General features: G+C 41.8%; 2 long non-coding RNA genes across 7 annotated transcripts in view; one reads left to right on the top strand and one right to left on the bottom strand.

Moving 5' to 3' along the window:
* The window catches only part of LOC131901313 (uncharacterized), a 126,155-nt gene that overhangs the window by 64,901 nt on the left and 48,354 nt on the right, over positions 1-12,900 (bottom strand). For 2 of the 6 annotated variants that reach the window (XR_009376478.1, XR_009376476.1), the window contains one exon: positions 7,788-7,875. The exons of 2 other annotated variants lie outside the window; for them this stretch is intronic. This is a non-coding gene — a long non-coding RNA (uncharacterized LOC131901313). Of the gene's footprint in view, positions 1-1,988; positions 2,087-7,787; positions 7,876-12,900 lie in introns of those variants that run through there. 2 more of the 6 variants (XR_009376482.1, XR_009376487.1) reach the window with 2 other exon arrangements.
* Positions 4,589-8,677, top strand: LOC131901323 (uncharacterized). Its single transcript, XR_009376504.1, has 2 exons — positions 4,589-4,781; positions 7,615-8,677. It is a non-coding gene; the product is annotated as an uncharacterized LOC131901323 (long non-coding RNA).

Here is a 12,900-nt window from a genome sequence, read left to right on the forward strand (position 1 = left end):
CTCACTTCCTGAGATGCATTAGAAAACATAGGTGTATTTCTAAAAATCTGATATGAATGATCACGTCATGAACATGTGTGTATCTATTCTCCATTTTTGAAGTAGCTAGGCATGTGAAGTCAGGTGTTTAACATGGATCTTTTTCCATCATGAAGTGGATATACATGGAGTAGGCCATGCGATTCACACCCAAGAAACCATCTTGGTTTGTAACCCTGTGTAGCTGAGAACTCACAATGTAGCCTAAGCTTCCTGGGAATTGCAGAGATCCACCTCTGTCTGTTGAGTTCTAATGTTACAGGAGTGTGACACCACACCTGACTACAAAGCTATTTTCAGAATGAAGAGAATGTACCAGGTTTAGCTGTTCCCCATGGGAGAACTTATTCTGTTAGAGGAGGTCAGGAGGGGTGGGGGGAATTTGGTAGGCAGGAGAGGGAGGAGCGATGAGAGTTGGATCTGTGGTTGGTAAGTAAGTTCACTAAAAAATTCAAAGGAAAGAATGAAGAGTTGGAAATTATTTTTTATTTGTGAAATTACAGAAATTTGACAGAATAGGGCCTTAAAGGGGTGCTTAGTATATCCAGTGTATAGCTTTAGCAAAATATGAAATCAAAGACAGAACAAAGAACCAAAAAATAAAAAAAAACAGCAAAACAAAACAAAGAACAACAAAACCTAAGTTCATGCAAACCCCAAAACAAACCAAAACTATTTACATAAGAAGCTTTCTCTTCATGCAGATGTCCTACACTCTGTGGCTGGCTTTGGACACAAATTGAAAGACAACCCTGAATTGAAATACCCTCTTCAAGACAAGTGTGGTCATGCCACTTTGGGGCTTCTAGGTTAAGTCCTTGCCAAAGTTGATCTTATGCCATGTTGGCCACTATATGATTCTGTCTGCCAACATGTGTCTGTGTGCCCATTCAAGAGCAAAAAAATGACACGGGGAGCATCTGTTACCAAAATAAATAACAGCTCATGGTGACATCCTTCCTAAATCATCTCTCAGAACAATTCACTTCACCATCACTTGTGCATGAAATTGAGTAGTTCCCGCACTGAACTGGAGTGAGAATATGATGCTTCTTTTGTGTGGTCTGTCTGGATAGCAGCATGACATCAACACAGTCTCTGTTGACATATCTCCCTCCACATATGAAGGGCTGAGGACTCAGTCAGCTACCAAAAGTTTGTAGCAATAAACTTTCAGAGTAACTATGAGCAGAAACATATTCTCTCTCCATGTTGTTGTGGCTCTCACTGGGAACACTTGCTGGTAGATGTCAGATTTTTCTGCATAACTCTTGGTGTTTATTTTTTTTGAATCTCAGGCATCTTCTTGATGGTCCCTTTATTCCATAACTAGTGAGTCAACAGAAAATGGATCAGATTATGGATGGATGACCTGCAGGGCAGATGATATTTGCCTCACTGGTGATTTCACAACTAGTAGTACATGTCTTGTTCTGAGGAGGCCTTGATCATAGAGTGAAGAATGTCAGGGTTTCTAGTTGACTATGGATTCCTCCGGCCTCCTCAGTTCTCATAAAGGGTGCTGTGAGAGAAGAAAAGGCAATCAGATCTAAAAACAGCCTTGCTGGATCACTAGCTAGATAATTTCAGGGCCTATTCACACATAGGAAACCAAGGAAGAACAATGAAGCAATGTATTAAAGTATCACAGCATTAGGAAGGTTAATAACCACTGATCTGGAGGCTACTGAATGACAATATGGTGCTTGGAAGAGCTAATTGTCTCTTTAAACCTTAGCAAAACTGTGTAAAGCTGCATAAGTCCAAAGGCTGCTTGCTAATGCTGCTGGCTAAGAAGCAGAAAAACTAGAAGCACATCTACAGACCCTGCAGTTCAGAGACAAAGAAACTCAGAGTTGCCCATTGTACAACAGTTGGGGTCCCTGCCAAGATAAGCACTTACCAAAGGAAGACTTTCTCTTTGGTCAACTCAATGAGCTTCTGTGAGGCCTCCAAATTCTCATTCTCAAACTTCTGCAGGTGTGACATGACCTGCTGATGTTCCATCTTGAGCTTTTCCAAGAAAGGATTTGGCCTGTGGTAGGGCCTGGACCCAGAAGCAAAGAATTCCATGAATACAGGCCTCAAGGATCACATGAATTCAGTGTGTGTTCTCTATTACTGGAATTAATAAGATGCCACATAATGGCTCCTATGTACTGGGACCTCTGGCTCCTTGTTGCACTTGCTCTTCTGGTCTCAGGCCAGCAGAGTCAGCGTGTTAAGAGGGATGCAGCTGGGACTGAATATGTTCCCTCAGGAGTACTGCACAGCTTGCTATGGAGTTCCCACGAGTCTATCACAGGTCTGGGCCCACCAGAAACTGTGATTTTTCTGCTGTCTTCAAATAAGAGATACGCATTCCAGAGTGCTTATTTTGACATGGCAGCTAAAATCACATCATGAGCATTTCAGAGGATGGGACTCAATATTATGACAGCTTCATAAATTCCCCCAGGGCATTCCCAGTTGACACCAAGGTGAACACACTGCAAAGGGCTATGCTGCTCAAAAAGGGGCTCCCAGTACACCATGTAGACAACACCTAGATACTGAGACAAGCAACACTTCATGTGCAACCATAGACCCTTGATTGCAGGGTGAAGAGGGACACGTATGCACAAACACACAAACACATAGATACAGAAAGATGGAGGAGAGAGGGAGAGGGAGAGAGAGAGGAGAGAGAGAGAGAGAGAGAGAGAGAGAGAGAGAGAGAGAGAGAGAGAGAGAGACTGAAAGAGGGAAAGGTGATAAAATGCTCTCATTGAGATGACAAATTAATGCATGCAATTGTGTCATCTTAGAGAGGACCAAGAGCAGCAGACATTAGCACCAGGCCTTGCTGCCACATATTAAGATGTGGTACAAAAACTCTCCAGCTGCTACTAGAAGCATCCAGCACACAATGTCATTCCAGCAAGTAAAAAAAAAATTACAGCATTCTCACACTAGCCATCACTTGACAGGATCTCTCCAAATGCATGCTGGGAATTCACACACTACTGCTTCAATTCCTGGGTGATTCAGGCCACAGGCTCTGGTTTTCATTTGGAGGAAGCAGAACAGTCTATGTCCCCATCTCACTCCTGCCCATGTGTCAGGTTTTGCTTCAGGGAAGCATTTAGAGAAATAGTGTTGGGCAAAGGGACACCGTGAAGGTGCACCCAACATCCCAGAAGCCCATTTCTTAGACAAAATAAACTAAGGGTGAAATTGTGGAACCAAGACAGTCACCATGGATTTTGAAACAGTAAATACCTGTTGTCCAAGGATCCTTCGGTTACTAAGATGAGGCGATCTCTCAGATCATTCCGTTGAGCGGTCATCACCTGGACCTGAGTGGTCAGGCTCTCCATCTTCTGCTTCACTTGTCTCTTTGTGAGGCTGGTTGGAGTGGGTGGTGGCTCTTTGGAGGCCCCTGTGGGTAGATGAATGTACACAAGTGAACGTGCATTGTGACAAGACATAGAGAATGAACAGGTCACCCTGAGACCTGAGAAGGTGTTTGAGAAAGGATGTAAGCAAGCAATTCAGTGACACCACAAAGAATTTTGCCCTGGACTGAGATGCCCCCGCTGGGCATCTTAGGTCTCCCATCTCTGTGACAGGAGATAGGTGTCTGAGCCAGCTGATTTCCTCTGCTCCTTTAGGACATGTTTTAGGTAACTAAGGAGAGAGCCTCCTCAGGCTTATTAACAGCTCTGTTTTCTGCATTCAACTTGGCTGCAGGGTTCACTAGTCTGTTGCTATCAAAGCCAAGATAAAATTGACACAGTCCACAAGCACTCAGGTCATTAAAAATGCATAAATATCCTGACAGGTCACTCTAAGCACATGGCAAAAATGGAGAATCCACACAGGGGCAGAATATGGTCACCATCCTGACCAAGACGCCTCAGTGACAAAGGAGGGTGCATAGAGCTGGTGGGATGTAAATAAATGAAGACACTGAGGTTGAAGTACATTGATGACCTGCTTTTTGCTGGGCACAGTTCACTTGAACATCCTACCCTAATGCTGGCCTTTTTGTCCCCTCTCAACCCCTACCCTCCTGTAGGATTGAAAGGCAAGAGCTCCCAGCACAACAGCTTTGGCCTTACTCGCTCCTGATTTCTGGGACAGACAAACTACTCTTCTGGAATCTTTGAATTTCAGGAGTCATGACAAGCAGGGAAGTCCAGTTGGTTCCCAGAGACTCCTACCTCCTGTGTCCCACTATTGGAAGATTCAGCTCAAGCCCAGGTCCTGCAGGGACATCCCAATTTCCTGCCCACAACTTACTGTACCATCTCCTGGACCATTTCTTTCTTGATCGTTCACATTGGAATGGCTGAAGGCCAGCTTGTGTCTGCCTCTCTCTGGTTTCTCTTCCCTCTCCTTTATCTCGACCCAATAGAGTCCTGAGTCTTCCCAACATGTTCATGGCTGAACTGTAAGGGCACTGAACCAACTGTCCAAAGGCAGTTGGTGTTGCTACAACACAGGTGACACCAGATAACATTCTAAAGTCTCCAGGATACAATAGAATGTCCAGGCATGTGACACCCCTGATGTCATGGGGAACTGACATTACCTCCCTGCTAACCAGATCTCCTCATCACTCTTCAGAAGTCAGGTTTCCCATTTTAGGAATCTCTCCTGGGACTCAAGAGAAATGCTTCAGTAATCTTTTGTTCCATAGCCAGAGGTTGCTCTCTGATTTTTTGGAAATTCCTCAGTACTTCCATGTGGGAATGAAAGTGAGTGTTCATCTCCTATTAAAGTATATGTCCAGAAGGTAACAGTATTATAGACATTGATGTGAGGTATGATTCTCCACAAGTACCTGCATCTCCTTATAATCAAGAAATAATAGACTTAATGATAATGGAAAGGACACTTTTTAAACAACTTCCCGATATGGAGCCCACAGAAATTACTGCCAGTAGAGAATATGAAGCTTAGTTGATTTAAATTGATGACCATGGCAGATTGCATTAGCATGTTACATGGGATCTATAGATATTCACTACCCAGTACATCAGCTTTTAAGAGTTTCTGAGAATGCTCAATGGGTATGAACCAAAATTACATCTAAAAATCCTGTAGAGTTTGCTCTTAGTGATTTTACAGATTGTTCTTCAAAAACACAAGGACCATATATTTTATACACAAATTCTTTACGCTCCTCAAAATGGTTAGTACCTTCCCCTGACTGTAGAGCTCAACAGTCAAAACTTACTATATTCCATTAGTATTTATTAGACATTGCTCAGTAATAGGTTACTTTTAACTCACTTCATGTATATATTTGTACATGAAGGATAGAGTTATACTAAAAATGGAAACTGGCCAACAATGATAGAAAAGAATTGTTACAAAAGTATTTTAATTTTTAAAAAAATGTAATGAAGAGATGAAAATCTCTAAGCTCTATCTACTTTGTACTCTAACACATTTTATCTCTACATTTCTTTGCTTTCTAATCTCAAAAAATAATATCTTATGATGTAATTTCTTTAACTTTGGATGTGTAAATTCCTGGGGCATGGTTAAAATTTGTAAAATGCATAACAAAAATTAGCTGAAAACTTGTAACAAAAGGTTATCACTTTTAAAATCTACATATAGGCAGCATGTATAAAAGTTATTATTCCTACTGTCCCTTTTGGTTATTATTGTATCTCCTTTGTAGACTAAATAGGCAATCACTGCTCCTCAAAATATTTTGGAGAAAGGTAGAATTTAATATCATGAGATATCCCTAGGGAAATATAGGTCTACTCAGGATAGAAGAACCTGACTCAAAAGATGTATGTCTAACCACTTATGTACTTGCAAACTGTTCAACATCAGGAGTCTGGAAAATTTAAATAAGAATCAAATATGTGATTGATAAATTTGTTATATTTGAAAAATAAGACTCTTAAATACCTAAGGTCTATTTATGAGAGCAGAATGCACTTGAAAATAATATATCTAGTCTCTTTTTCTTTCCAAACTTTGTTAATCTTTAGCTCTTTGCATAAACTGAGTCATACAAACTGTGATATTCTCTAATGGCATACCGTTAACGAGAAAAAAATAAAATAAAGTTCAATTCTGTGGACTGTATTTATTTAAGTTTTATATTTGAGGCTAATGGATCTTAAGTTAAATCTTCAATCCAAATTTTTAAAACTCAAACTCAACGGGGATAAAATTGTAAAATCCTAATCTTAAACAAAAGCTTCCCTGTAAACTTTTAAACACAGTTAGGTCATACAAGTTAATGATAATCACCTCGTAAATAATAAAATTCTTTAAAGTGTTCTAAAACTATGCTTGTAGTCATACTAATTACAAATCTATTTCATTTTACAGGGAAAAGCTTCAGTTAGAATGCTGTTCTTATTTTCAAGATTAGGCCAAAAGCAATGATTAAAAATGAAGTTTGTTTATACAGACTGTTTACCTTGCTGACAGACTTTAGATTGAAAGAAATAAACCCTCATAGTGTGTTTCAGTGGAACTTCTCACTATTCTTTTATTTCAGGGAACTTGCTATGCAATCAGGTAAATAAAAAAATAATAAATTCAATTCTATTAAAACACGGCAGTAATAGTGAACTGCTAGATCATTTGTCACAGAGAACAGAGAACAAAGAGCTTGCTCAGGAGAAAAGCTAGAAGCAGCCTTGACTCAGGTTGCTGGCAGGAGGCTTAACCAAAGGCTTGGTGCCATGAATTGTCTGTTACTGAGACTGTAAGAGCTTTCCCTGCTTATGCCTGGTTCAGTAATGAATGAATCCAATGTGTACAATGCTAGTAAAAAGAAATTTGGTCTTGTCTTTAACATGGAAACATTTTCATTGTATGTCTTTCAGAAATTGAAAGCCAAAACACTACCCATATTTCTTGTATTTGTGATTACTAAAACTTAATTCTTTAAATTTATATTTTTGTATATCATAAGAACTTAAAACAACGTAAACAGGTTTAGCCAGGTTTAAACATAAGAGTGAAATTTTTAAAAGTTTTAAAAATATTTCTACTACTAATAATAATAACCTATAATTGGAAGCACTATGATGTTGTTTTGCCATGCTAAGGTTTCTAAGCATTTATAACTAATCCAAGGAATGGTTACGGGAATATAAAGGGAGGTGTCAAATATGGCCTCTATGATGTGTAAAAATACTATTACAGCAAAATATTAGCAGATGCTAATCAAGAGATAGATGAAATGATCAGTACCCAAGCAAGGGACCATGACTGGTAGAGTCATGGTAGAGTACTTTATCAAATCTGACTACTATTCACAGTCATGAACACTATACTAGACCTACTTTGGGAAGCCTATATCAAAGGATTTTGCAGAGCTCTCACCGAGGCTAATTCATTTCAGAAGACACCAGGGAAACATTCCATCATTGAGATTTTAAGAAAAAATTGTAAGAAAACTTTTCCTGATAGAAGGAGCCCTAACTCTTCCTGTCTGGACCTCAGAAAACATTCTGCTCAGCAGCGATCTGAATTCTTGCACATTTTACCTTGTTCACTGGAGTAATAACCCTGCTCCTCTGACCAGCAATATCTTCTTTGTCTACACAGGGGACAACATCACCTCAATACAGGATTTGGGAAGGCTCTGATCAGTCTGGAGGAGGCAGGAAGTTCCTGAACACCCTGGATATCTACAGTTGCTGGTCTATAACCAGGACCAGTGATTTTTCATTTGATGTCTTTCTTCCACAAGACTTAGTAACAGGTCAAATGGTTTTTACCTGGGAAGCACTATGGTGTATCTTTAGTTCTTCTAGTATCAGGTCTCTTGAATACCTGGGTGAATCACTAGGGGCTTACAGAAAATGGCTATAAAGCAAGCAAGAGAAATAGAAATCAGAGTTATTTGGGTTTGTAGGAAAGACACCAAATGGCTGAAATGTCTACTGAGGGTGTTCAATGTTCCTAGCTTATTTAAAATTTTCTCTTTCATGTTACTTATAACCATGAAGCATAACAATGATGCTGGGGAAGTGTATTAGTTTTTTATTACTCATATAATTACACAAACTAGAATCACCTGGGAAGAGAGAGCCTCAATGAGGAATTCTTTAGATTGAGTTGGCTTTGAGTACATCTGTTGGAGATTTATATATTGTTAATCAGATGAAGATCTCACCCTAAAGTGTGCAGAACCACTTCATTGCTGGGACCTGAACTGTGTAACAGTGAAGAAGCTGGAGCATATGCAGAGGCAAGCAGGCTGCATGGCTGCATTTCCATCTCTCTGCTCTTGACAGTGGATGTGAAGTGACTGAGTTCCTGCCTTCATATCCCCCAAAATGGACTATTACCTGGACCTGTGGGCTAAAATCAATTCTTGTCCTGCTGTGCTTGGGAAATTAATATAAAGAAGATGCTAAGAAACCACTATGTGACACAGGGGTTTGCACAAGTCAGGGAGATGTGAAAGTAATTCATGACATGCTCAACAGCAGCGTATCTGTCCAAAAGCAGGAGATCCTGTTTTTTCCTGAACCCAACATATGTTTCCCTATCACAGATTTATAAAGAGACACCCATTGACTCAAACAGCATCACCTTGTCAAACAATGGCTCTGGGTAGTGTCTTGCCCTCTCAAGTGCTGTTCTAAATTTTGTTTTGTTTTGTTTTGTTTTTCCAAGACAGGGTTTCACTGTGTAGTTTTGTGCTTTTCCTGGAACTTGCTTTGGAGATCAGGCTGGCCTCGAACTCACAGAGATCAGCCTGCCTCTGCCTCCCAAGTACTGGGATTAAAGGCATGCGCCATCACCGCCTGGCCTAAACTATTTTCAGCTGTAAAATAATGCAACATTAATTTCAATATAATGTATTGTTCTATGGGTTTCCTGACTATTAAAATTTGGGGATATGGGGAAATGGATTGGAAATCACAGTCCTAGAGATGAATCTCAACCTTATTCTATGTCCTTCTTTGGAGGTCAGGAGAAGCTCCTTAAAGGCCAGATCAGGGAAGTACCTCAGCTGCCAGGTATGCCGAGTGTTAGTAATGAGTGGCAATGTGTCCACTAATTACCTTAGGCCAGAGATTAACCCTAGGGCTGATGCACACACATGCCTGTGAAGAACTCTTGGTTGCCCTCTAATTCTGTGCTTCTTCAGCAAGATTTCTGGAAACAGATCTTTGACAAACTTCCTTTTTCAGAAATAAATAGAACTACTTATAAGGGAAAAGTCATTTTGATTTTGTCCTTCTCCTTCTAGAACATGTGACAGCCCCTTCTGAGCAACTTCAAAGGGCTATAGAAGGAGGCTAAGGTCTCGGCCCAGGAACTGCAATAACCATAGTTACAGGGACAGAGTGCAGGTCTGAGGAACAGAGTGCAAAAGCCAGAAGTTCAAGGAAGAGACAGCAGGGACACTCATGAAATGCTCTGTTATGTGGTTGACATTTAAGCCTCTCTGTATGTGAATTTCTTCCACCTAAAGAAAGGAGGGTGGAGATGGACCATGGAGATAGGTGCTGCAACCAGGAACAACTCGTAAAATAACGTCTTTCATCATTGGGACTTTTAATGGACACAGAAACAGGTCTCCTTAAACTATAGTCCACAAATTGCTAAAGGATTTTGTTTTTGTTTTGTTTTTTATTTTTGCTTTTTATTCTTTTTTTCCAGCTCCCTGCATTCTCTTTCCTTTACCAGCTTATGGCTATTGCTTTTGTTATGTGGATTAATTCACACTTAACAAGGCAGGACCCACAGAAGACTCACTCACATGCTCTTTCAATGGTTGCCTGTATTAAATATGCAACACACGATAATTCAAATCTTGGCATTAAATCCTTCTTGAGCAATTTAATCACAGCAGCCATAGTTTACTATTTTGTTAGAATATAAATAATAGAGAGAGAACATACAAATAATGGCATTTCGACGTGATAAGGTAAAGTTCCTGCAAGGACACACACCATGAGTGCGAGCTCTCCTCCTTCCTCTGCTCTATGCCTTCCACTCTCAGCTCAGTCAGGACAAGCCTATCATCAGGAACAAACTCCCAGAAGAATCCCTCACTGAATATACACTCATGAATCAGTCACTTCCACATCAAGAACACAGTTCCAAAGGACAGCACTCACAGGAATCAGTCACCATCTCTCTTTCAGTGGGAACTCAGCCCTCAGGGAAGGAACTGAGCCTCACCAACCATTATAAGATTTTCACATGCTACCATGTAACTTCCTAAACTCGGCCATTACTTTCTAAAGCAAAATGGGTATGGCATTGTGCATAATTCACAGGTAATCTGGACCAGAAAGGATACTGACTTCCAGGAAGCAGGAAGGAATAAAGCACAGAGAGAATAGACACTCGGGATACTTAAATGGATAGACAGGATCAAAACGTAGGCTTTCTACCCTTAGTGTAGAATCTCTTCTTACTGATTTCAACTTCTGGTGAGGAGTTTAAAAAGAGGACTAAGCACACCTTTCCAAAGTGTTCTACTACCTCCACTGACACAGGACATCATATCCCACTGAGGACAACCAGGACAGGGAAGGAAAGGCTTCTGCTATTGTTGCTTGAGAGAATCAGAACAGAGGCAGTAGGTATAAATTCATGTCCAGCCAAAGGTCCCTTCCCTGAGGGCTAATAGAGAACTTGTCATCCTGGACATTCAGGTAGAGTAGTGGCCACTACCAGATCCTAGACACACTGAGTGAGCTGCAGAGAGAAGAGGTGGGTGGCAGTCCAGGGGAGCCCCAACGAACTACTACTCACCCATGCCCTCAGTGTGCTGTAGCAGTCCGAAGATGCCCTTCAGGCAGAGAATGGGCAGCAGTTGAGGCTGTATCTTCTTCAGTGAAGTAAGCAAGTCCTGGAATTCATCCTGCCTCTTAGGAGGGTGCACCTGGAGCAGCAGCTACTCTTTGGTGTCCCCAGCCTCCTGCTGCGACTTGCCTGGGCTCAGAGTGACCACTGCCTTGAAGCATGGCCTCCACCTTGGTCATGACCTGGGCCAGGGTCTGAGGCCAAATGCCTAGCAGTTCCTGGTGCTGAGTCTCTATACTGTCTGACCAACCTGCCTCACCTTGTCTGGCTCTGTGGGATGGCACCAGGGCTATCAGAGACCTTGGTGCTGTGGGCTGAAATGGGTGGCTTCTTACGGTACTGATAGGCCCCAAACAACAGGGGCCGTGGGCTGGAGTCTATGGGCCTGGGTCTCCAGAATTCCAGTGGTGCTCAACATGTACACCCTGGGATCCCAGGCATAGCCAAGATGACCGAAAAGGAAGGAAGATAGGAAGAGGAGGAGGAGGTGCAGAAGACAGAAGGGACCCTGGTGGGGATGGTAGCCATGTGGGCCTTAATGAGCAAAATCTTATTTAAAAACATATGATAATGTATAATATAGAGCAGCAACAGTAGAATGATGTTTAGAATGATTTCATTTGAGTATAAGATGAACGGGTCATCTCCTTATTTTCTTGGGTGCCTATAGTGGGTGAGGTTTAAACTCTGTTCATCCAAAATGTCAGCCTTCTCACTGGTTGAATTGGCACAGCTCTAACTATCACTATTCCCAGAACACTGTACAAATTAGGCAGGATTCTGTGTTAGACCTGTGCTTGACCAACACAGCTCTCCCTTACCACACACAGCAATAACTTCATATATTGTCTCGTTGGAGAAAATGAAGTCTCTTCAATGATCTTGAATTATTGTCATGGTGTTATCTATCATGACAATAGGAACTCCTTGACAACAGATTTCCCATTTCCACAATAGCTTTTACTACATTTACTATTTATACTTATTATGCTAGTAACAATTAAATGACTTCTTGTGGGGTGTTTTTTGTTCTACTTATTCATCGTTAATACTATCATAAATACTGACAGAAGAGGAAATACTGATAACTACGAAGTTGGTACTTCCCTTTTGCATGGAAACTTGTCTTTATGAAGGCTTTAAAAGATTGTCAGAGTTTTTGGCCAAACACCCTAAGTGTCATGATAGAACTCTCATCCAGTGACTGGTGGAAGCAGATGCAGAGATCCACAGCCAAGCCCCAGGTGGAGCACCAGGAGTCCGACAGGCAAGAGAGAGGAGGGATTGTATGAGCAAGAGATATCAAGACCATGATGGAAAAATCACAGGGAGAAATAGCCCAACTAGCGGAAACACATGAACTGTGAACCAATAGCTGAGAAGCCCCCATGGAACTGGACCAGGCCCTCTGAATAAGTGAGACAGTTGATGAGCTTGAACTGTTTAGGTGGCCCCCAGGCAGTGGGACCAGGACCTGTCCTTAGTGCATGGGCTGGCTTTTTGGAACCTGGGGCCTAATCTGAGACACTTTGCTCAGCCTTGGTGCAGGGAGGTGGGGCCTGGACCTGCCTCAACTGAATCTACCAGGCTGGGCTGAATCCCCAGGGGAGAACTTGCCTTGGAGGAGTGTGGGAGCCCGTTCTCGGGTTCCTCGTGGCTTTACCCAGCAGGTCCACATAGAGGATGATTAGACCACAGGCCTGAGTGCAGGTGTCTGAGATGGTCTGCACTTGCCTGTGCTGGGGGAGGAGGTCTTTTGCTCCACCCCTTGGCGTCTCTATAAAAACCCTGGGGAAGAGACAGTCGGGGCCCGTTGGAATAGGTTCCAGGCCCTCTCGAGGCTATCCTTTATTTTCTATCTGTTTATCTCCGCGATATTCTCCGCAATAAATACTTCTATCTAATATTTCCTGCTGCTCGCACTCAAGAAAACTCTGGGGAACTGTGGGGGTGGTTGGGTAAATGCCCCACAGAATGGCGCCTGAACAGGGACTAAAGAAAAAAGAAAAAAGGGACTAAAGAAAAAAAGGGGGGACTAAAAAAGAAGGGGGGACTAAAGAC

The sequence above is a fragment of the Peromyscus eremicus genome, unplaced genomic scaffold (genome assembly GCF_949786415.1).
Source record: "Peromyscus eremicus unplaced genomic scaffold, PerEre_H2_v1 PerEre#2#unplaced_71, whole genome shotgun sequence".
Taxonomy (NCBI): domain Eukaryota; kingdom Metazoa; phylum Chordata; class Mammalia; order Rodentia; family Cricetidae; genus Peromyscus; species Peromyscus eremicus.